Source organism: Bos indicus x Bos taurus, chromosome 21 (assembly GCF_003369695.1).
Source record: "Bos indicus x Bos taurus breed Angus x Brahman F1 hybrid chromosome 21, Bos_hybrid_MaternalHap_v2.0, whole genome shotgun sequence".
NCBI classification, from domain to species: domain Eukaryota; kingdom Metazoa; phylum Chordata; class Mammalia; order Artiodactyla; family Bovidae; genus Bos; species Bos indicus x Bos taurus.
The window spans coordinates 43,923,505-43,947,587 of record NC_040096.1 but is presented as its reverse complement, the minus strand read 5'-3'; the positions used below and the strand labels follow the sequence as shown (position 1 = coordinate 43,947,587).

The 24,083-nt window shown below is 40.2% G+C and overlaps 1 protein-coding gene across 9 annotated transcripts in view; it reads right to left on the bottom strand.

Annotated features, from left to right (window-relative positions):
- The window catches only part of NPAS3 (neuronal PAS domain protein 3), a 957,467-nt gene that overhangs the window by 282,491 nt on the left and 650,893 nt on the right, over positions 1–24,083 (bottom strand). The window lies entirely within an intron of this gene.

The window sequence follows — 24,083 nt, the reverse complement described above, 5'->3', positions numbered from 1 at the left end:
TCATGGGTTCACTGGAACAGAACTTTGTTTTCCTTCAAGAACTTTCGGTTTTCATTCAGAACTTGACTAACCGTTCAGCACAAGAGGTCTAGCTTTCAGCCTATCTTGGCTTACAACATGCTTTATTCACTAAGCTTCATCATTTCTAGTCATTTATTTTAAATGAGAGATATGCAACTCTTCCTTTCACCTGAACACTTAAGAGGCAATTGTAGGGTTATTAACTGGCCTAATTTCAATATTGTGTCTTAGGGAATAGGGAGGCCTGAGAAGAGGGGGAAAGATGAAGAATAGTGGCTGGTAGGGTAGTCAGACACTGGAGAAGGAAATGACAACCCACTCTAGTATTCTTGCCTGGGAAATCCCATGGACAGAGGAGCCTGGAGGGCTACAGTCTGTGGGGTCACAAGAGAGTCAGACACAGCTCAGCGACTAAACAACAGTCAGAACACACACAAAATTTATCAATTACATTTGCCATCTTATGTGGGCACAGTTCTTGGTGCCTGACAACAATTACAATACTAACATGGAAGATCACTGATCACAGATCACGGTAATAAACAGACTGATAAAGTGTGACATATTGCAAGAATCATCAGAATTTGACATAGAGACACCAAGTGAGCAAATACTGTTGGAAAAATGGCACCAGTAGACTTGCTAGATGAAGAGTTGACAGAAATGTCTGATTTGTAAAAAAGCACAGTATCTTTAAAGTGCAAATGTAGCAAAGCACAATAAAATGAGTTATGCCTGTATACACTATCATCATCCCTGTTTGAGATGAGGAAACTGCAATCATTTAGTTAGTAATGGGAGCTGTATGACAGGAACACAAACTCAGCCTGTGTTCTATATACTGACTCTGTGGACTTCAGTTCAGTTCAGTCACTCAGTCATGTCCGACTCTTTCCAACCCCATGGACTTCAGCATGCCAGGCTTCCCTGTCCATCACCAACTCCCAGAGTTTGCTCAAACTCATGTCCATCGAGTTGGTGATGCCATCCAACCATCTCATCCTCTGTCATCTCCTTCTCCTCCCATCTTCAATCTTTCCCAGCATCAGGGTCTTTTCCAATGAGTCAGTTCTTCATATTAGGTGGCCAAAGTATTGGAGTTTCAGCTTCAGCATCAGTCCTTTCAATGAATACTCAGGACTGATTTCCTTTAGGATGGACTGGTTTTATCTCCTTGCTGTCCAAGGGACTCTCAAGAATCTTCTCCAACACCACAGTTCAAAAGCATCAATTCTTGATGCTTTTGAAATGCTCAGCTTTTTTTATGGTCCAACTCTCACATACATACATGACAACTGGAAAAACCATAGCTTTGATTAGATGGACCTTTGTTGGCAAAGTAATGTCTCTTCATTTTAGTATGCTGGCTAGGTTGGTCATAGCTTTTATTCCAAGGAGCAAGCATCTTTTAATTTCATGGCTGCAGTCACCGTCTGCAGTGATTTTGGAGCCCAAGAAAAGAAAGTCTGTCACTGTTTCCATTGTTTCCCCATCTATTTCCCATGAAGTGATGGGACTGGATGCCATGATCTTAGTTTTCTGAATGTTGAGCTTTAAGCCAGCTTTTTCACTCTCCTCTTCCACTTTCATCAAGAGGCTCTTCAGTTCCTCTTTGCTTTCTGCCATAAGGGTGCTGTCATCTGCATATCTGAGGTTATTGATATTTCTCCCAGCAATCTTGATTTCAGCTTGTACTTCATCCATTCCAGCATTTTGTACGATGTACTCTGCATGTAATTTATACAGTTTTTTTCCAAGTCTGTAGACTTGGACCACTTTTTTCATGGCACAGATTTTTAACTTTTTGGTAACCAATTGCTAGCATTGGCTCTCCTATAGATCTGAGTTCCCAGGGGCAGAGGGCAGAGAAATGGTGCTCAGGTTTATGTCCAGAGCAGAACTGGGGCAAGGAGATGGTTGTTGTCTTCTCTGATTGTGACCTCAGCCAACCAAGAGAATACAGCAACACTTGACAGTCTGTCAGACATGGGTTAAGCCACACTTCGGTAAATCATAATCTCCTGGGCAGATCTCATTCCACAGGGGCAATGTTTTAGGTTGATTCCTAGGCAACTCTTTCTCTTTTAACTCAAATAGTGCACGTGCATTAAAATACTGACAATATACAGAAAAAGCAACTCTCCTAAAACCAAACAGTATTGGAAATAGACATCTAATAGTCCCAGGAAAGCAAATTGTATTCAAATACTCATCCAGACTAAAGGGTAAGAGACTGATAGAAAAATCTTTTTTTTAAAATTTTAATTGGAGGCTAATTGCTTTATAATATTGTGGTGGTTTTTGCCATACATTCACATCAATCAGCCATGGGTGTACATGTGTTCCCTATCCTGACCCTCCCTCCCCCCTCCCTCCCCATCCCATCCTTAGGGTCATCCCAGTGCTCCAGCCCTGAGCACCCTGACAGAAAAATCTATAAGAATTTAAAGCAAGAATGGATAAAGTTCTAGGTATTGAATCAGTGAGGATATTAACAGTAACATTTTTTATTTGTACGTTACTATTGAATATACTAATGTTTTATACTAATTCGGGATTGCTTCCACCACTTCCTCTTCAAGTATAACTGGAAGCAGATGGAAGTGGATATGGGCTAGAAAGAAAACTATCTCTTCCTCAGATTCTGTGTTCCAGATGAGAATGGAGAGAGTGTGAAACAAGATGAAGGAAGGAGGAAAGCATTTCCCATTGACGTTCTCTGTCGGCAACGTGCTCTACCTGTAAGTACACAGCACTGGCGTGCACATTCATCAATGTACAGACAGGACGGCACTTGGAAGGGGGGCAGGGAAAGAAAATAAAAAATGCCCAGTGTTGAATTCTTTCATCCACTTGACGATTTTTGCCCGAGTTCTGTTTACCTTCAAATAACACCCATCCTCTCAGGTATATGAGAGACTTCAAGGCTGCTGGCTACCCCGTGCTCAGCAAGCAGAGGTCACAATGTGCTAGAGAGTGTCTCCTGCTCTCCAGGGCTGTGCAAAAGGCCAACACCTCCCTCCCATTGTGTGTGTGTGTGTGTACACCACCAGTTCTTTTATATGGGGCAAGTAATCAACTCACTATTTTTATGTTAAATGCCTACCAATGAGAGCCACTGACACTGATTTTTTAAATTCTATCTTTTAAAAATTCAGCACTGTTTATAAGTGACAAGGTTCTACTGTATAGCCAGGGAACTATATTCAGTATCCTGTGATAAACCACAATGGAAGAGAATAGGAAAGTGAATGTACATATATGTGTAACTGGATCACTTTTCTGTACAGCAGATATGAACACAAGATTGTAATCAACTATATTTCAAGAAATTTTTAAAGAATTCTGCACTGTTTAGATCTTCAATACATTCAGTTCTGGGGTTAGATGCTTTACTGAAAGAAGAATCGAGAAAGGGCTCAAAGAGAAGCTGAAAAAATGATTAGATAATTGAAACATAAGACTTTTTACGGAATGGTTAAACAGATGGGATTATTCAGCCTGGAGGAGCCCTGGAGGTGCTGTGAGCTTGGGTGAGGGTCCTCCGCAAAGGCTGGCAGCCAGTCTTTCTGTTTGTGAAGGGCAAATGCAGAATCTGGGTGGGAAAGGAAGCGTTCCCTGACACTATTAGGAACAAAAATGGTGGTTGAGGACATCTGGGCTGCCTCTTGATTGGACATTCTGGAAGGCCAGGTATACATCGCCTACAAGGACAGCTTAAGAATGACCCTGCCTGAACTTGTGGAGGTCGGGATGGTGGTGAATGAATATGTGTGTGTAAGAGTGAGACAGACAGACAAATACTCAATGATGATTCTAGGTTATCAGGAGAAAGCCACGAAGAGTTTCCGGACAACAAAATCGGAACTTGAAACCAAATATTATACACCTCCCCACTCACTTCATCATGACACCAAGTACATGCTTCAGACAAGCACAGTTCAGGGTGAAAGTCAAACTGTAGCACAGTTCAGTGCTACAAAGGGCACTGTCTACCAGGGCTCTCACTGCCTCAGTGAGATATTTATAATGCTATTACAAAGGAAAAGAAATTAACTGCAGAAGAAAAAAGCCAAACCAGTGCACTCCATTGGGCATGCTGAAATACACATAGCCACAGGGACCCATGTGGCTGGCAAGAAGGCAGCTACAGCAGACCTGACCTCAACCCAAGAAGTAACTCATGGAGATTTTCAGTCACTCCATGTAAATAAGTGCTGGAGGTTCACATGTGCCAAGTAAGAGACAAACCCTGGGGTCTGGACAGGGGGCCCTTTTGTTAAATTTCACAGGCATTCATTGGGCTCATTCTCATATTATCCTAGAGGTGTTTATTCTTTTCCCCCTTCAGATATTGGGCCACTGAGCTGCTGAACTTCCCCTGCACGTGTGAGGGAGGGAGCCAGTGCTCACAATCATGTGTTCTATGTGTGGAGCTGAGAAATATGTAACCTGTGGGCAATGATCAGCCATTGCTCAGATAGCTTAATTATCCAACTATTTAAGAACCAGGTCTCTATCCAACCCCAGCTTGTCACAGCATTAACCGCTCTTGCCAATATTACAGCTTTAAGCGGTATTTACTCTGTTGGTGAACACAGCGTGCAGTAAAATGATTTAACATCATGAATAAACACATATGCTTCCTTGGGTCCAAATTTTAGAAGTGATAAAGCCATGTTCTGGTCCATGGTTTAATGGACTAGAAACAAACTCAAAGGTGCATTGTTTACCATGCATGAACGAATCACTCCCTGGCAGCAAGTGAACTTCTTGGTATCAAGTACTGCACTTAGAACTGCCATCCCATTGTTAACCTGTGTGCACGCACACACCATCGCATGCACTTCTAAACATACCCCAGTGGTATTTCTTTGATGCCCAGAAACACACATGAGTAGAAAACTGGTTGATAATGGGGGTCCAATACTAGAAGGTAAAGAAGGAATCCTGAATAGGAAAAAGATAAACACATTAAGCTGGAGGTTAATAAAGTGATGTTACTCTGGACAGCAACAGAGAGAAGCACCAATAGATCTTCTCTATTCAGAAAAAATAAAAACCAAAACACACTATGGAACTTGCATGCCTGGCTCTCTGAGCTTGACAGTGGTGTCCTCTAGCTGGCATCTGTCCCAGGAGACAGACACGTCATTTTACTTTTTGTCTTGTTTCCATTTTATGTTTACATTTTATTTTCTCATTCCCTTCGCCGAATCCCCCTGCTCCTAGTTTCTAGCTTGGTGTTTACAGAGACCGGTATTAGAATCAGGGAGGTTGAGCAGACCCCATTTTTTTCTCTTCTCTGGTAATGTCCATTCTTTTTTTCCCTCTTCCCAGAGAATAGATAAGTTTACCCAGAAAATAAAAAGCTAATACAACATTGTGCTCATCAACAAAAGTATGTCTTGTTGTAGCCAGGAATAAGTTAATAAAACAGGGAAAAGGCTTAGTGGCTTAAAAATAGGCTCCTTGGGGTTATGAAGGAACAATGTTGTTTTTTCTTCCCAGTGTGCAAGGATTTAATTAAGTGATAACAGTCACCTTGGGGTGGCTGCACAAGGCAATAATATCTAGGTGAAGAAAAATGCTGAAGAGAGTTGAGTACAGTCAATTTATCTTCAGAGAAGGCAATAAATGAACAAAGCATAGGTATTGGGCTGATTGTTTTGCGATGTTTCCATTACTGATAAGCATCAAAAAAAAAAAAAAAGAAAAAGAGAGAGAGAGAACAGATTTGGTATTTTCAGTTTCTGAAATGTATTAAATACAGAGAAAGGAAATGAAAAAATTGCTGTGAGGTCACATCCTCACATTCTAATCATAAACAGTTTGGTAATTATTCAAGCTAAACATAGAACAAGGGAATTTTCCTGTTGACACAAAGGATGGGAACACAGCCGAGTTGTGTATTTGTAAGCAAACATACAGAACTTGGACATTTTTGTTCTGCCAAAAAGAAGGGAAGAAGTTGTAAAGTGGTGAGGGCAGAGTGAGGCTGGGCTGGCAAGCAGTCTCAGAAGCAGCAGACTTGCTGCGCCAAAAGGTCAGATTTGGGGGGGTTTTTGAGAACTTCAGGGGAGTTGCTACAGGAAAGCATTATAACCAGGCACAAAGAACATCCTAACAACCAATCAACCAAAGAAAGACAAATGCCAAGACACTGCCATCATCAGCCCTGCATAATATTCAGAAATAACAATAAGGTTAGGATAAGATCACCGGAAACTCAGACCATCGGAGAATGTTAATGACAGAAACATAGTATTTGTGCTCAGCGGGAAGGCTGACGCAAGGCAAGGTTTGAATCAAGTGAGTGTAAATACTTAGCGGATAAAGCCAAGAGTTTATTTTGACTTCTTTGTTACTTTTGGGTACGGGGGTTTGGGGGACTGGTGAAAATATTAGGAAAGTTTCCTTTTTTCTAGAAACAAGAATGACAGCCAGACAAGCCCTGCAAGTACCCTGCTTAAGTTTCTCAAGGGTAGATCTCTAAACACCCTGCCAGATTAATTAATTGTAACACTGCCTGTGCTTGAGAGAAGGAAAATGAGGCACTAGGGTTCACTGTACCTTGTCTGAGACCACTCAACCTGTTTGCCTTACAGGTTTGATCCCTAATTCCCACACCCCTTGTCGACTTAATTGCCTTCTTGGAGACCGCATCACCTCCCTCTCGAGTTCAGGTTCCTCTCTCTCCAATTTCCGTGGTGATCAAAAAAATCTTGCCCTCGACCCCTGTCTTCTGCTCCCCCCCCCTCTATGGATCCAAACATCCTCTTCCTTCAGTGCAAAGTGGATCCGACAGGGCAGCAGGCTTGGGTCCTCTGGTTCCGGGTGGGTCAGCCCGTGCAGAGAGCAGTGTAGGGAACATGCAGGAGGAAGCCGGAGACAGCCGGGGAAGGGAAGAGGTCTCTCCAGAACCATCTCTTCCCTCGCCCACGTCTCCCTGAGCACTCGTATACTCTGTTGCCTCCCTCCCTCTGCGGGGTACACACAGCTTTAGAGTTGAGGAGGTGATGCTTAAGGTTGCCCACATAAGGCAAACAGTAAACAGCTCTTAAGAAACATAAGATCACTAATGCTTTGTCACAGAAATTATATGAGTTGATCGGCCACGCTTAAAAATTATTGAGTGTTGGGGTGGGTAACTGAGTTTTTCAAGAAAAAATATAATTTCTCACAATTGTTATGGTGGGTAGTACTAAATTATCTTAAGAATGCATTATAAGGGAATGCTTTGCAACTGATGTTTCTCAAGAAAAGAATTTTATCAAGTAAATAACCAGAGGCTGTATTTAGGAGTAATAGGGTTCCATTCTCCTAGGTGTCCCCATCTTTTCCAGATAGTTGTCAGTGCTTGCTAAGAAGAGAAGTAAAAATAATTCTCAAAGGTCCTATGTCAAGGGCTTAGGTGACAGGTCCCTCTGTGACAGGAGATTTTAATACTAGATGACTGGGGATTCCTGTTGACAGCTGTCCAAGACAGAAGACTGGAAGAGCCAAACTGTTTAAGGAATTATTTACTCCTCCATTCCAAAGAGATTTGTAAAATGCTGAGTGCAGGAATGTTGGGGCTTTATATTAGCTTTTGGTTTGGGCCTTCCTGAAGGAGGGCATGGCAACCCACCTGGAGAATCCCATGGACAGAGGAACCTGGCTGGCTGCAGTCCATAGGGTTACAGAGAGTCAGACACGACTGCAGTGACTTAGTAGGCATGCATGCACAGGCTAACAACACAACTGAGCAGGGACAAGGAGGCCTGACTCGAGCCATATTCCTCTGAGCAAAGTGAGATTCTCGAGATCCTTTTGATTTTATATTATTTAAATGCTAATATTATTATATTAACATTTTCTGATATTATTCTGCATTTGTGGATTTGAACTATCTGGTCCTTCTGGATCCTGGGGCTGTCACTCTCTCTTGGGCCTAATATCTAGGGACCGTATAGGAAGCACTGAGTAGGATAAAGATGACCAGTTAGCACTGACCACACTACCTAAATATAGGAGTATTTTTGGCTGTTCAAACTGACACAAAAAAAGACCCATCCATTCATTTCCTTCCCACATAGCTCAGTTGGTTAAGAATCCACCTGCAATGCAAGAGACCCCAGTTCAGTTCCTGGGTCAGGAAGATCCCCTGGAGAAGGGATAGGCTACCCACTCCAGTATTCTTGGGCTTCTCTTGTGGCTTAGCTGGTAAAGAATCCACCTGCAATGCAGGATACCTGGATTTGAACCCTGGGTTTGGAAGATCCCCTGGAGAAGGGAAAGGCTACCCACTCCAGTATTCTGGCCTGGACAATTCCACGGACTGTATAGTCCATGGAGTCACAGAGTCAGACATGACTGAGAGACTTTCACTTTCATTCATTTCCTGGTGTTCAAATAAAAACTGGTCTGACAGGCTTACGGCCCATGTCATCACAACCTGAAGTTTGTCATGACCCAGGGAATGGGAATACCAGACCACTTGACCTGTCTCTTGAGAAATCTGTATGCAGGTCAGGAAGCAAACAGTTAGAACTGGACATGGAACAACAGACTGGTTCCAAATAGGAAAAGGAGTACGTCAAGGCTGTATATTGTCACCCTGTTTATTTAACTTCTATGCAGAGTACATCATGAGAAACACTGGGCTGGATGAAGCACAAGCTGGAATCAAGATTGCCGGGAGAAATATCAATAATCTCAGATATGCAGATGACACCACCCTTATGGCAGAAAATGAAGAACTAAAGAGCTTCTTGATGAAAGTGAAAGAGGAGAGTGAAAAAGCTGTCTTAAAGCTCAACATTCAGAAAACTAAGATCATGGCATCTGGTCCCATCACTTCAAGGCAAATAGATGGGGAAACAGTGGAAACAGTGACAGACTTTATTTTTGGGGGCTGCAAAATCACTGCAGATGGTGACTGCAGCCATGAAATTAAAAGACGCTTACTCCTTGGAAGGAAATTTATGACCAACCTAGACAGCATATTAAAAAGCAGAGACATTACTTTACCAACAAAGGTCCATCTAGTCAAGGCTATGGTTTTTCCAGTAGTCATGTATGGATGTGAGAGTTGGACTATAAAGAAAGCTGAGCACCAAAGAACTGATGCTTTTGAACTGTGGTGTTGGAGAAGACTCCTGAGAGTTCCTTGGACAGCAAGGAGATCCAACTAGTCCATCCTAAAAGAGATCAGTCCTGAGTGTTCATTTTTAGGACTGATGTTGAAGCTGAAACTCCAGTACTTTGGCTACCTGATGCAAAGAGCTGACTCACTGGCAAAGACCCTGATGCTGGGAAAGATTGAAGGCAGGAGGAGAAGGGGACGACAGAGGATGAGATGGATGAATGGCATCACTGACATGACTTTAGGCAAACTCTGGGAGTTGGTGATGGACAGGGAGGCCTGGTGTGCTGAAGTCCATCGGGTTGCAAAGAGTCAGACACAGCTGAGTGACTGGACTGAACTGAACTGAGGGAAGCTGAAAGCTTTGCTAAACACCTGGCTGCGGCTAACCAGCCAGCTCAAGACTCCCACTGCTTATGTGGAGTCCCAGCACTGTGCTCTGTGGCTACAGCCTTTGCACACCTATGTTTCCACCTGCTTGGCACGGGCATCTTGATTCACTCTTGAGGTCACTGTTTTTCCTGTCCAATATCAAGTGGGTTTCTCCTCTCTGGACAGCAGTGCCTTCACAGTGGACTTCTGGGAGTGGGTGTAATTGACTGAGGAGTTAGTGACTCCGTGAATTACTCCGTCTGACTGAGAAGGATCTGCTCATAGATGGGATCAAAGTTGGGTGTTCCTTTATGCGTCCCTCTCTCAACTGCATTGCTCATTTAGCATCTTCATCATCACCTATGATGCTCTCCCCCAAAGTGAGACTTTAAAGTAAGACTGATGACCTTACCAGCATATAGAGGCTTCAGTTCACATATAAGGAAACTGCAATTCCAATTAATGCCCATTCATCTATGAACCAGCCATCCTCTCAATTGGCCTATTGAATGTTTATGCCTGTGTTAAAATCTCTATTTACCACCTTACTATTAACAATAATACACCCTAGGAACTTTTGTCTATTTGAGCATGTCAAAGTGAAACACTAATTTGTTTAATTTTTATCCTCAAAAGTGAAGTGGCTGGCACATTCTAATGTGCCCTAAATTACAGCAGCTGCCATCAGTTAAATACACAAATGATTAAACAAAAGACAGAAGTATTAAAGCAGACAAAATCTACTCATTTATTGATCATAAGCAAGCAGAAGAAATAAATTTCATGTATTTTAGCCATAGAAGATTAAATTTTTCTTCTGGGGTATGGAAACACTGTATGTGGAGGGAGAAGATACACACCATCATATTTACTCATTATTTCTATCATATATATTAATTTCCAATTCATGCTCATTATGACCATGTGAAATAGTTCTAGGGCTTTCGTTGTTTTTCATAATACAGCAATACCACTGATGTATTAAAACAGCTCAGGAAAAAAATAGACTGGTAATTGGATAGACAGTCAGGCAAATGTCCACCAATTTCTTTTTCAGATAGTTGGATAACTGAATTTTCTAGATACTGTGTGAGCCACACATATGCAATATCTTTTAGCCGAACTTTTGGGTCCATCTTTCAGGTAGAATTCGAAATCACTATTTTATTCTATTGGAAACAATAGAAAAAATTAGGCTCCATCTTTTATTTACTCTGAAATCTTATCTTTTTACCATATCTGAAAGTAGAATTTTAAAAGTGTAACAGCAGGAACCCTCAAAGCACATAAAATAACAATGAGAACCAGTTTCCAAACGGACAGCATCCAAAGCTTGCATTATAGTCTCAGTTTTATCCTTGGCGCTTAGCCTTGAATCTTCTATTAGTGCTGATGGGAAGTGCATAGCTAAAGCCCATGCATCAAGGTGAGAAAACAGTCCTGGGTATTAGTTCTGACTCCAGTGTTATAACACAAATCATGATAATATTTCTGTATCTCTGCATTTCATTGGGAAAAATACAGTCTAGCACTCTATGCTCTAAGTTATGACTCCATTCCTCTACTCTTTATGATTATTACCATATTCCATATATAAAATAGAGATATTCTAATAATATTTTAAACAAAAGTTTTTAATAAATAATAATTGTAGCAGTGTTGAGCCTATCAATGGGGATCTTTTTTTAAAATTACAAATAGGCATTTAATATTATTATGGCCTCAATAGAGGTGTATCCCGACCCTCACTTTACATGTTTATGAACCAAATCTCTCTCTGGGGATCTTAACGTTCCACAACTGCCATGGACCATGACCAAGATCAGGTCACAATCCTGCTCATCTCAGGTCTAATGACGAACTCATTAGCATGACTGAGGCTTAGCTCAGCTGCTTCAAAGAAGCTGTGTAACAGGGCCAAGGTCAGGAGCCTGAGGCCTCAGATGAGCACTTTCACTGTGTTCTGCAGCCAAAGAAGAGTGTTCTGTGTCCCTAACCCTGACCGTTGGCCTATGAACACATATTCTCAGTCACAGGGCGAGGACAGGGCAGGGGAGCATGGGTGGATCCCCAGACTTATTAACTCTGATAGGAAAATAGCCCCAAGCTATACAGTTTCCCTGGTGGCTCAGATGATAAAGAATCTGCCTGCAATGCAGGAGACCTGGGTTTGATCCCTGGGTTGGGAAGATCCTCTGGAGAAGGTAATAGCAACCCCTTCCAAGTATTCTTGCCTGGGAAATCACATGGACGGAGGAGTCTGGTGGGCTAAAGTCCATGGGGTCACAAAGAATCAGACACAACTAAGCAACTAACACACACATATGCCCTGAAGAAGCAGATTTTTGTGAATGAAAGACAGAATTTTGTTTTAATTAATAGTGGAGAAATTTAATCATAAGTGGAAAAATTTAAGTGTGTTCCAGGGGCCTTTCAATAATGGCAAAATGCAATCTTCTTTCAACGTTAAGAGTAATTCATCTTCATTATAGAAAAATTAGTGTGCAAATAAGCAAAATTAGGGACTACAAATCACCTGTAATCCAGAGATAAATTTTATTAATTTATCTAGACATGTTAATTAATTGATTAATTTATTAAATATTTATTAAACAACTACTATGTTGCTTAACTGACCTAGGTGTGAGGGACCAAAGATAGTATGAACCAGACAGAAATAACCTGTTTTTCCTCATGAAATTTAAAGTCTTTACATGTACATTTTCATAAGACACCTTTCTAGTTACTCTACTCTGTAGACTGATATGGAAGCTATTCAACCAAAAGGTTTGCTGGCCTTGTGTCTGCTCTGTGTCTCACCTAGTAGCAGTCTTACTCAACTGTTCCTTTTACTGCCTCTTATAACACTAAACTTCATATTAATCTTTAGTCAAATAAACTTTGAGCCCATCTAGAAAGGCATATGTCAAAGGATGCTGCACTAGAATTATAGCAAAAAGAGAGATTTCAGAATCATGAAGAGGTCTTTATCCAGATTTTTTTCAGTAAGTAAGTGCTACTTTAATTTCTGTCTGCATATATGCGTGTGTGTGTACATATATAACCTATAGATATATAGATTATATGTGTATGTATGTGTATATATATATCATCTCATATACATAGTTCCCATTATAGAATTTGAGTAAATATTTCACTTGGCTTTGCTAACTATACCATAAAGACTTAGACAGTATCTCTTCATAATGACAAAGCATATGGAATAATGTTTTTCTCTGGTTTTTAGTTCTTTTCAAAATCTTTCATTGAATCTTGTGAGAAGAATATTAAATGCTATTGTTGTTACTCCTTGCTATGCGCTCATCTTATGACAAGCATTCTGTCTCATGGCTCCAGAAAAGCCACAGTACCTGTCCTGGAAAGAGGACTTTCTCAGAGTTGAGGTGGCTCCACCCAGACGCAGTGGCATGGCAAGGTTCCCCTGCCTGCTGCGCCCATGGGAGTCCCTGCTCAGAGCGTGCTCCACAGTTTACAGCCAAGCACCCACAAAATCCTTAGAGAGTGCACACCACATGGTCATGGTGGAAATTCTGGCCATTTTTGACTTACTTGCTTATTTTCAGAAAGAAAAAAAAAAGTACTAGATTCCTAGTATAAAGAAATTAAATCACCACATGGAGGTTTCCAAAAAAGAACTTAAAGATTTCAACTCTACATATTCAAGAGGCAGCAGACACTTTCTCAGTTATTTTCCCTTGTGGACTTCTTACCTGAAAAGTGATAGGTAAAACCATGGTTTGGAAATACTTGTCCACTCAAAACTGTATTCCAGTCACATTCCTGACTTCTCTACATATTTCTACAAGACCAGCTCCTAGTGCTTGTGTTATTAAACAGACTGGCCACAGAAGTCTGACTCCCAATATAAAGAAATACACTGTTCAGCATTTTCAAGCTGGGCTCTAGGACAGTACTCAAATTGGGCCCATTCTGGAGTTAGTTTTTAACTGTTTCTCAAGGTCACTTTGGCTGATGATTCCAGCAGGTCACAGTTTGAATACAGAAAAAGTACTGATATAAGGAATATTTTCTATTGCTTTGTGAACCAGTAAGTACCACACAGAGCGGAAATCTGCAAGTGTTATTACTCATTTGGTTATACTGGTCAATAATAGTTAACAGGCAGACCATTACTTCTCCCTGCAGATTTTATATTCGATTATGACAGTGAATGTAATGAAATAAACAAATGTTCTCGTCACTCTAGCTGAGTGAGGAGATTTGGTAACATTAAGGTAAAGAGTATAGCTGTTTAAAAGAATAATATGCATTATTATATGGGGCAGAATACCATGCAAAATTTACTTAAGAACAAAGAGCTCGTCTCTTAATTCATAGATACCTAGTGGTTTAAAAAGTTCCGCATGAAGTCCCACTGAAGGTGAAAACAGAATAACATAAGAGAAGAATGGGAACCAATATTTTCACTCTCTTATTGAATTTTAATCTTATTGAGATGGTAGGATCTGAAATATACATATACACTTATATATACATATACACACATGTATACATACATATTGTGCTCATATATGTGTACACACATACATATAGCATATATGTATGTGCATATATATATATATGTATCAATGTACAGAATAAAATTCTATAATTTGATTTTGAATCTAACAATATGTCTTGGCCAACATTTCATGTCAGTAGATAGTATAATGTACTATAATACATCTAACCATTTCCCCGTTTGAAGGTGGTTTCAAAAGAGTATGGGACAATTATATGCAATACTGCAATGGATTCTTTAAGATTTCTATAATTTAATATTTTTAAAATGGGACTACTTGATTAATTCTAACAGAAGCTGCCAAATTGCCTTTTTTTTTGCCAAAGTGTTTACAAAAAGGTATTCGAATTATGCAGTCTCATTAATAGTAAAAGAGAGTGTCACTTCCCCCACATTTCCACCAACATTTGATATTATCAGTCTTAGACAATCTCAAAAGCAAAAACTGTAAGTGCTTTTCTATGTTTATTTGATGGCATTCTCATTCATATCCTTCAACTATGTCTAACAGAACATTGGTCTTCTCCATGAACTGTTGGGCCTCTTTATATAGTTTGGATATTGATGCTTTGTTTTTATGTGTTGAAATATTTCCTATGAGCCTCTAATTTGTCTGTTAACTTTATTTGTGCTATCCTTCATTATATATAATTCACATTTTTAAAGTAATCCCTTTTGCAGTCTCTTATGATTCCTGAGTTTCTTTCCTTAGGAAGCCCTTCTCCACCATGAGAAAATAAAAATGTTTTCTTCTATTCATTCTTATGTTCACAGTTGTATTTATTATGTTTAGTTCCCTAACTCTTGAATTAAAGAATTAAGAAACATTGCTTAATGCATTTCTGAGGTTTTGCAAGAAAACATACCCCTTGTACAATCTGATATTTTAAATAACTCGGTATTATTTTTAAAGTCTGTTTTAAAGTGTGAGCATGGGTTTCAAGGACTATGGACCAACAAATTTGGGAAGCTACTTAGGGGAAGGCTACTTCTTTTCCTGAGACAGAATGAGTAAATCTTAGTTTATGACTGTTTTTAGGAACAAAAGGCTTGCTACACTACAGCAAAAGAAGTTTTCAAAGGGTAGAAACAGAATAATACCACTTCTGTATATTATTCCCAGGGCTGACCGTAGTAGAGACTAACAGGATCTATGCAATTACTTTTTTTACTTTAGATTTCTGATTATTAAGAATTTGCACAGAAATAGATAACCTCCAGAATTGGAGAGGCCTGAGTTCAAGGCCTGGGTTCAGCCACTTATGAACCCTATAAACCTCGGCAAGTCCTTTTTTCCCTCTGAACTGGGTCTTTTATTTATGGAACAGAGCCAACACCTGTCCTCACAGGGTTAAATGAAATGACATAGATCAGTCTCCCAAAGCAATCTGCCCCATCCCAAGAATTTGTTTTGTCTCCTATTCCTATTCTCCTATTCACGCTTCCTTCCTCAAACTCATGTCACAGCAGCTCTGGGAGAACCTGAAAGAGGTTGTACATTTTCCTGCAAGGCAGAGAAGATTCAACCTGCAGTTAATAGAAAAGTTGACTATGGCTGGAACAGAGGCAAGAGAGAAAGACCAAAGGAAGTAGGAATTGAGACTGGGTCAGAGGTTTTCTCGAAAAAGGAAATAAACTTTTTAAAAGATAAAAAGATTGGAAATTCAATAATGGAGTTGACTTATTCTATAATGATTTCTTTTTTATTAGTCCTTTTAGCCTGGAATCTTGATCTGAATTGAATTTTAGTCATGATGTATATGGGCTATAACTGAGACTCTGAATGACTCTGCATGAACAAAAGTCAAGAACTGGATACACAACTGAGATTTTTCTAACACTTGCAAAGATAAATTAAGACAGAGAACACAACAAATGGCCCAGTTAAAATAGGCAAGAGATCAGAGTAGCCAATACTTCACTTATAAACACAGCCAAAGGTCACTAGCCATCAGCAAAATGCAAATTAAAACCATGAGCTACCACTACATACCTATTAGAAGTAACTAAAATTAAAAAAAAAGTTACTGACAATCCCAAGTGCTGACAAAGATACTGAGCTACACACACTGTTGGCAGAAACACAAAATGCTACTGCCATTCTGGGAAACAGTTAGGTTGTTTCTTAAAAGTTAAATACATGCTTACCATATGACTGTGAAATCCTACTCCTACATATTTACCCTAGAAAAATGACAATATACGTTCAAACAAAACCCTGCGCCTGCATGTTTATAACACCTCTATTCATCAATGCCAAAAAATGGGATCGACCCAAATGCCCTTCAGTGGGACAATGTTTGAACTGTGGTGCAACTATACAATGGAATCTACTTAACAATACAAAGAATGACTTGCTGATATAAACATCAAGTGCATTATGCTATGTGAAAGAAAGCAGTCTCAAAAGGTTACAGACTGTACGATTCCATTTATATGTCATTGTCATGAAGATAGAAATACAGCGAAGGAGAACAAACCAGTGAGTTTGGAGTAAAGCAGGAGTCTGATAAACAGGGAGGGTGCGAGGGCATTTTTTGTGGTGATAGTTACATAAATTTCAACATGTTAAAACTCACGGAAATGCACACAAAAAGATTGTTTTACTATATGTTATTTTTTTAATTAAAAAAAATGAAAGTATAACCTATTTTAAGATTCAAACATCCTTCAATGGATGGATTGACTTCTTTTACATACAGAATGGTCCAAGGCTAGCCCCTTCTTCCTTCTGACTATTAATAAAAGGTACTCTTTCTCAAGTGCCTTTACATGTATGAAAGAATAATAAAAAATAAAAAAGCAGAAAACACCCTCTTCTGTTTGTGTGTTTACTGAACCAATTTCGTCATCATCTACTGGTTAGAGCTACCATTCTTCTATGCAGAGAACACTCCCCATGTTTTTCGAGCATCCTGCAAGAGACCACGGGCAATCCTTCACCCCACCCTGACCGCCACCTTATTTGGAGCTGCTAAATGTCAGATCACCAGAAGCTAGCTGGTTACAGAGTCTTTGCTCTTTTAGTAACAGCTCAGTTACTACCATGATACAACCTCTTCTTCCTCCACGCTCCCATTCTCTCTCTTTTTTTTTTTTTTGAACAAGTTGTCTTTAACCCTTGGACCCAATTTGAAGGCAATGGAAATAATTAAGACTGACATTTCTAGGGTTAAACGTCAAGTAGGAGAAAGAGCTGAAAAAGGAAATTCCCCAGCTTCTTAGTAATGAAAAGCTGAGGGTATACCTTCTGTGGCTGTCTGTGAGATGCTTTCACATCCATGTGTCAAGGGTTTTTCAAACTGACAACTTGCAAATTTGAAATACAAAAATGCCCAAAGCGATATTTTAGTGGCTCAGGGAAACTCTTGTATGGGAAAAAGAATTCTAAAGTGAAACGTCTCTTGAAATCACACAGGGCCTGACCACGATACTCTAATTATGCTAATTGCTTCAATGCCCTTGCTTTATTTATGCTGAGCAGCTAAGATAAATAAAGGAAAATTGCTTTGGATCTAACTGTATTCATATCAGAATGCAAACTAGCCTGTGTTTGTTATGTGATTGCTGATCTGTTTACACTAAATTCTGCAGGTAATTGCAGTTTTGATTGCACATTTATTTCTAGCTGCACAGGTCCCAGGACTAGGTCTGTCTGTTTTTATAATTAAACCGTTTTGTAATATCTAAACTCACTAAAGAGCAAAATGATGCTTTAAGAATTTACATATTTTATGCATTAAATATAATACTTTGGTGAGTGGTGACAAAAAGGAAAAAAAAAGTATGTTTACCACTAAAAAAAAAAAAAAAAATTGGACAGCATGTTCTGGATTTGAAGAAATTCGAGACATCTGTTCCAAGGCCTGTTCACAGAATGGGACAGATGCCCGGCGCATCCCTATAATCTGTTCTTCAACACATAGTTTTTGAACTTTCAGTCACAACTTTCATATTAGTTAAATATGTTAATAGAACATGCTGCCACTTGGTGATTCCTAAGACAATGGAATAATATTTTACACCCGAATGTAACGGCTGTGTTCTCTGTCTCTTGTTCAGAAGCTAAAGCTTCACAGAGCTGACAAGGTCTTTGTTTTCTGTTCTAGACCAGTCTTCCCAGGGTGTTCACTGTGGTCCCTGGTCTTAGCTTAGAATTCAATTTTGATTTACAGCTTCCTTTGGATTTCATCCACAGCTAACATTCTTTGAGGAAGAAAAACACACACACACAAACACACACAAATCTTTCTCCTATTTAGGATGCCCATGACTCTCACATCACAAATGTAAAGCAATTGATAACGCCACCACTACAAACAGAGGACAATGTCACCTTTGCAAAGCTTCTTTATCCATCATCGAATTCTGAAATAGTAATTCAGTCTGCTTTACTTAATGGAAAAGTTAATATCAGTCTATACAGACTAGCCCGCAAATCTTCTTAACCTAGATTTCGCTCATGAAAAATCCACTAATATGAGCTTATTTTGTCTAAAATACCCCTGAGGCATGTTCTCAATAAATATAGGCTAGTTTTAGTACTCTGAAGACATCCCTGGCCTTCTTCCTTCCTTGGGGAAGATAAAGGAAGTTGGAGAAAATGTTAAGACACTCAAAGCACCTTCAGTAAAGTAAGCTGCCATGAGAACAGTACAATTTTCTTAACATGAGCAGGTGATTGTCATGACACCATAGTGGCTGGAGCAAACGGGGAGGACCATGGCCACTGAAGTACCTTCGGAGTCATCCATCATTCCAAAAAAAACCATCTCACTAATATACTGAAGTATTCATAATTTACCCTGTGTAATTGTGCTGTTCCAGGCAGAGGTGTGAGGAAACAGGCAGAACGAGAAACCTGAGGTCAGGCAGCTCTGGATTTGAATGTAGGCTGCCTCCTCTCAGCTCTCTGACTTGGAAAAACCTCAAAGAAAAATTTACTGACTCTGACCTTCAGATTCTTTGGTATCCCTACAAGGCTGTTGAGACTAATCAATGATGTGACTTGTGGCCACTATTCAGGAAGGCATATGGCCCTCAATAATTATCACTTGTTGGTGTATCAGAAGTTCAGACTCTGGACTGGTTTTCCAATGACATCGATCACTACATGGGCTCTATGGAAGTTGTTCATTAAACTGCTACCAGACACATAGCTGTTGTCACCTACTACCTCCCTTGCCAGTCCACTGAGTAAATGTAGCTTTCCCACAGCCTGGTCCAGTAGCCACTAGGAAGAGGCCAGGGTCAGATGCATACTGCCAAGAGAGGCGTGACATTTCTCAGAGGGCTTCCTCTGAACAAGGAGCTTTGTCCACTTGGCATCCCCCAAACTTGCAGACACATTAGGTCTTCCACTCCCTCCCCTCTCTTATGTTCCCACTGGTCACAGTCTATCGTCGCATTTGTCAACCTCTGCATAATTATTTATTAATGTACCTGTATTTCCCATAAGACTGTCTGTGCCCTTAAGGCAGGGGTGGTGTCTTGTTCTTCTTATTCCCAGAGCATAGCATAACGCTTTTCAAATTTCCTTGAAGAGAAAAAATCCTACTGAAGACAACACTTGGGGATCAAAAAAAAAAAGAAACTGTTTACTAATGAAAAGCTGGGATGGATTTTAGGGCCAGGAAGTAGTCTTTCCTAATATTTAGGAAAGATGCAGTTTTTCTAGATTCCTTGTGGTTTCTGTATAGCCCCCAATTTTTTTTTTTTTTTGCCACCTTCTCGCAGGTAGATCAGGACCCAGCATCTGCAAGTCCCTTCAGTTCAGTTCAGTCACTCAGTCATGACTCTTTGGGACTCCATGGACTGCAGCATGCCAGTCTTGTCTGTCCTTCACCAACTCCAATAGTTTACTCAAACTCCTGTCCATTGCATTGGTGATGCCATCCAACCATCTCAGCCTCTGTTGTTCCCTTCTGCCCCCACCTTCAATCTTTCCCAGCTTCAGGGTCTTTTCCAATGAGTCAGTTCTTTGCGTCATGTGGCCAAAGTATTGGAGTTTCAGCTTCAGCATCAGTCCTTCCAATGAATATTCAGGACTGATTTCCTTTAGGATTGACTGGTTTGATCTCCCTGCAGTCCAAGAACTCTCAAGAGTCTTCTCCAATATCACAGTTCAAAAGCATCAATTCTAAGTCTAAGTCCCTTAGAACCCAGCAATATTTAAACGGAACCACCAAATACTTGTCAAGCTAGGAAATACCGTCCCACATCCCAAAGACAAGTTCTCCTTGGTCCTCTCTACCTGTTTCTTGGAAACCAGTTAATAAATGTATAGGAAGACAGAATTCTGTGGATCCATTCTATTTCATACATAAATCCTGATTTTTCACATGAGAAGTGACCATGCACCTGTTATCTCAACACATTTATTCAAATTGTTTTGTTGGTTTCCAGTGACCCATAGTGAGTGTGTGCTGTGCGTGTACACATCAACTCACAGGCACAAAGAAATGGCACTTTTTCCAGAGGCAATTGATCATGCTGAGTAAAATAACCACACTTCTGAGACAAAGAGAACATCTAGACTTATTTAGTTACAGGGACCTGTTGGAGGTGGGGCATTCACATGCAAATCCCACAGCCACACGAGGCAGCGGTCTCTTCTATGATAAGAAGTCCCGCTGTGGGTTCAGGCTCTGACTGATGGCACAGGTACGTGGTTGCAGGTTTCAGGTCAGGGCTTGAAAGGGTCATTTCCACACTCTGCCCATGCAGGGGATACAACTCCTAACAGTGACTCATGTCTTTTATATACCTTGGCTACAAGGAAAGAAGAGGGGTGGATAAAGAAGAGGAAAGTCATGAATGGAGAAGTGGGAACACTGCCTAGCAGCTGGCAGCCCACTGAGGTGGTTAAGGAGCCTTGCCTGTATTTCCACATATAACTAAAAAGGTGCTGCTCCACTGAGCATGGGAATTTAAGGAATGGGGTTCTATCAATTTCCTAAGGTCAGCTATAGCATCTGTTTGTCCTTCTGCAGTCCTTACTATATAGAGTAGGTGCTCAACACTCACTGGATGAGTGGAAGGTCTGGAAGGACCCTGCTTTCATAACAAAAATGAACAAACATTAGTCTCAAATGAATAACTCTGTGGATATAATATGGACTGAAGGACTGGGGAACCCAATGAGATTATCATTTTCTGGCCTTAACGATGTACCACTTTCGTTACTTCTCTTCATTCCAAACAATTCACCTCGCTCTGCCAAAACTAAATTCTGACCTGGATCCCTTTGGTGAGAAGTACTAAATTACTGAGTCTCTAAAATGAAGCTTTACCTGCATTGCCTTTGCAGGATGCCTTAGTATATACTCAGTAACCACTAGTTTGATTTTTTTCTCTTGATCTCATCGTCACCTCTCTGTCTACTGAACCCTGCTGCTGCTGCTAAGTCACTTCAGTCATGTCCGACTCTGTGCGACCCCAGAGACGGCAGCCCACCAGGCTCCCCCGTCCCTGGGATTCTCCAGGCAAGAACACTGGAGTGGGTTGCCATTTCCTTCTCCAATGAATGAAAGTGAAAAGTGAAAGTAAAGTCGCTCAGTCCTGTCTGACTCTTAGTGACCCCATGGACTGCAGCCTACCAGGCTCCTCCATCCATGGGATTTTCCAGGCAAGAGTACTAGGAGAACCTTATTCACTAATTCCCTCCCCATGACTAACAAGATGTTTAATTCACCAATGACTTCTTTCATTACTCTATGGGATCAGCTTGGAAGAACTCAGGATACATGCTAAAAAGTCTCTTACAAGAGTTATTGTTACAAGAGTTACAGCAGCTGCTATTGTTTAGTTGCTAAGTCCTGTCTGATTCTTTGCTACCCCATGGACTGTAGCCTGCCAGGCTCCTCTCCATGGGATTTCCTAGGCAAGACTACTGGAATGGGTTCCCATTTCCTCCTCCAGGGATCTTCCTGACCCAGGGATCTAACTCAAGTCTCCTGCATTAGCAGTAAATTCTTTACCACTGAGCTACCAGGGAAGCCCCATACTGTAGTTACAGCCAGACGTTATTTCAATTACTTTCAAGAAATCTGTCCAATAAGTTGGTTTTTTCTTAGAAAAAAGTTGCAGAATCTGTGACATGAAAGATATTTTATAGGAATTTATAGATATTTTATAGCTACACAAATAACTTTGGTATATTGCAAGTTTTATCTACTGCTAATTCCTGGCCAAGATCATCAGTACCTTCAACTTCAGCTAAAGTACAGATGAAAGAAAATCACTTCTATCTATCACATGAGTAAGGCAACATGCATCCCAGTTGAATTCTAAAGCTAAACTGTTGGTAGGGTAACAACATGGAAAATTACGTCAAACTGTGCTTATCACTCATCAACAATTATTTTAATCCTTTTAAATCTTTTCAGGTATTTTTCTATTTTTACACTTCACCTTGTGTTTCTCCCTTTATTTTCCCCAAGCTGCCTGTCTCTCCATTTCATCTTTGTCTCTTCTCATTTCTTTTTGTCATGGTTTGTTTCCCCATTTTCTTTTTTGTGATCTCTCATTTCTCCCTCTCACTATTAGTCTGGTAGCTTAAAAAAAACACACAAGAGATGATTCTAGGCTTCTGAATCTTACCCCTAACTTCAAGATTACACTAAAAACCCAGGCATGCTTATGTGTTACTTGTCAATAATTTGGTTAGAGATTTTTTAGAAACAACCTCCCTCAATTAGTGGGCTTTATATGCCCATTTGTTGTGTTAATTGCTGTCATGTCTGATTTTCTGCAATCCCATAGACTGTAGCCTACCAGGTTCCTCTGTCCGTGGAATTCTCCAGGCAAGAATACTGGAGCAGGTAGCCATTCCCTTCTCCAGGGGATCTTCCAGACCCAAGTATCAAACCAGGGTCTCCTGTATAGCAGGCACATTCTTTACCATCTGAGCCACCAGGAAAGCCCTTATAATGCTCTATGAATACCTGAAACTCCTCCTTTCCAGATGAAGATGGACAGCTGCCTGTCCCTAGACTTCAGAAGGTCATGAATGTGATAGGATAAATTCTTTGGATGATTCAAAAACACATCATACAGAACACAGTTCACAGAAAAATATGAATCTCAGATGTATCTTCTCTATAGAGTTTAGCACTATAGGAGATAGGAACTAAATTGATACAAGCTAAACTTCAACCTTCTGATTGCAGGGGTATTATTACTAAGAATTCCTAATGCTTACTAAGAACTATGCTTTTATGTAAAGTAAAAACTTCAAGATATAAACGTAGCGTAGCAATTATGATATGGCACAATGATTCTAAATATTCCTTCTTAGTTACATAACTGCTTCCATGCTAAGTTGCAAAATTATAAAACATCCACGTTCTGGACTCTTGATCACATAATCTTTGTGATTCTCATAATTTTTGTAAAAGCTGACTGACTTGAACTTTAAAAACAAAACTAGGATATTGAATCCTTCTTCTCAGAACTTTTTCCCTATATTATGAACAGTAGTATATTTAATGCAAAAACAATTACAAATACCTTTTACAGAGTATTCAGTGATTAGATAAAGAGAGAGCATTATGGGTTGAACCCTAACCTCCACAAATTCATATATTTAACTCCTAACCACTATCACCTCAGAATATGACCTTATCTGGAAATAGGGTTGTTGCAGATGATGAAGTTAAGATGAAGCTATTAGGCTAGGCCATATGACTGGTGTCCCCATGAAAAGGGAAAACTGGGACACAGACACACACACACAATGGGAATGTCATGCGACCTGTGGCAGAAATGGTGCTTATGTATCTAGAAGCAAAGGGATGCCCAAGATTGCCGAAAACCACCAGAAGCTAGGACAGGCACTGAATAGACTCTTGTTCACCCTTTGAGAGGAACCAAAGGGTGATTCAGAGGAGGAAGAAGATACCTGTGCAAACCACCAGAAGCTAAGACAGGCGCTGAATAGACTCTTGTTCACCCTTTGAGAAGAACCAAACCCTGTCAAAGCCTTGATCTCAAACTGCCAAAACTAGATCTCTATATCTC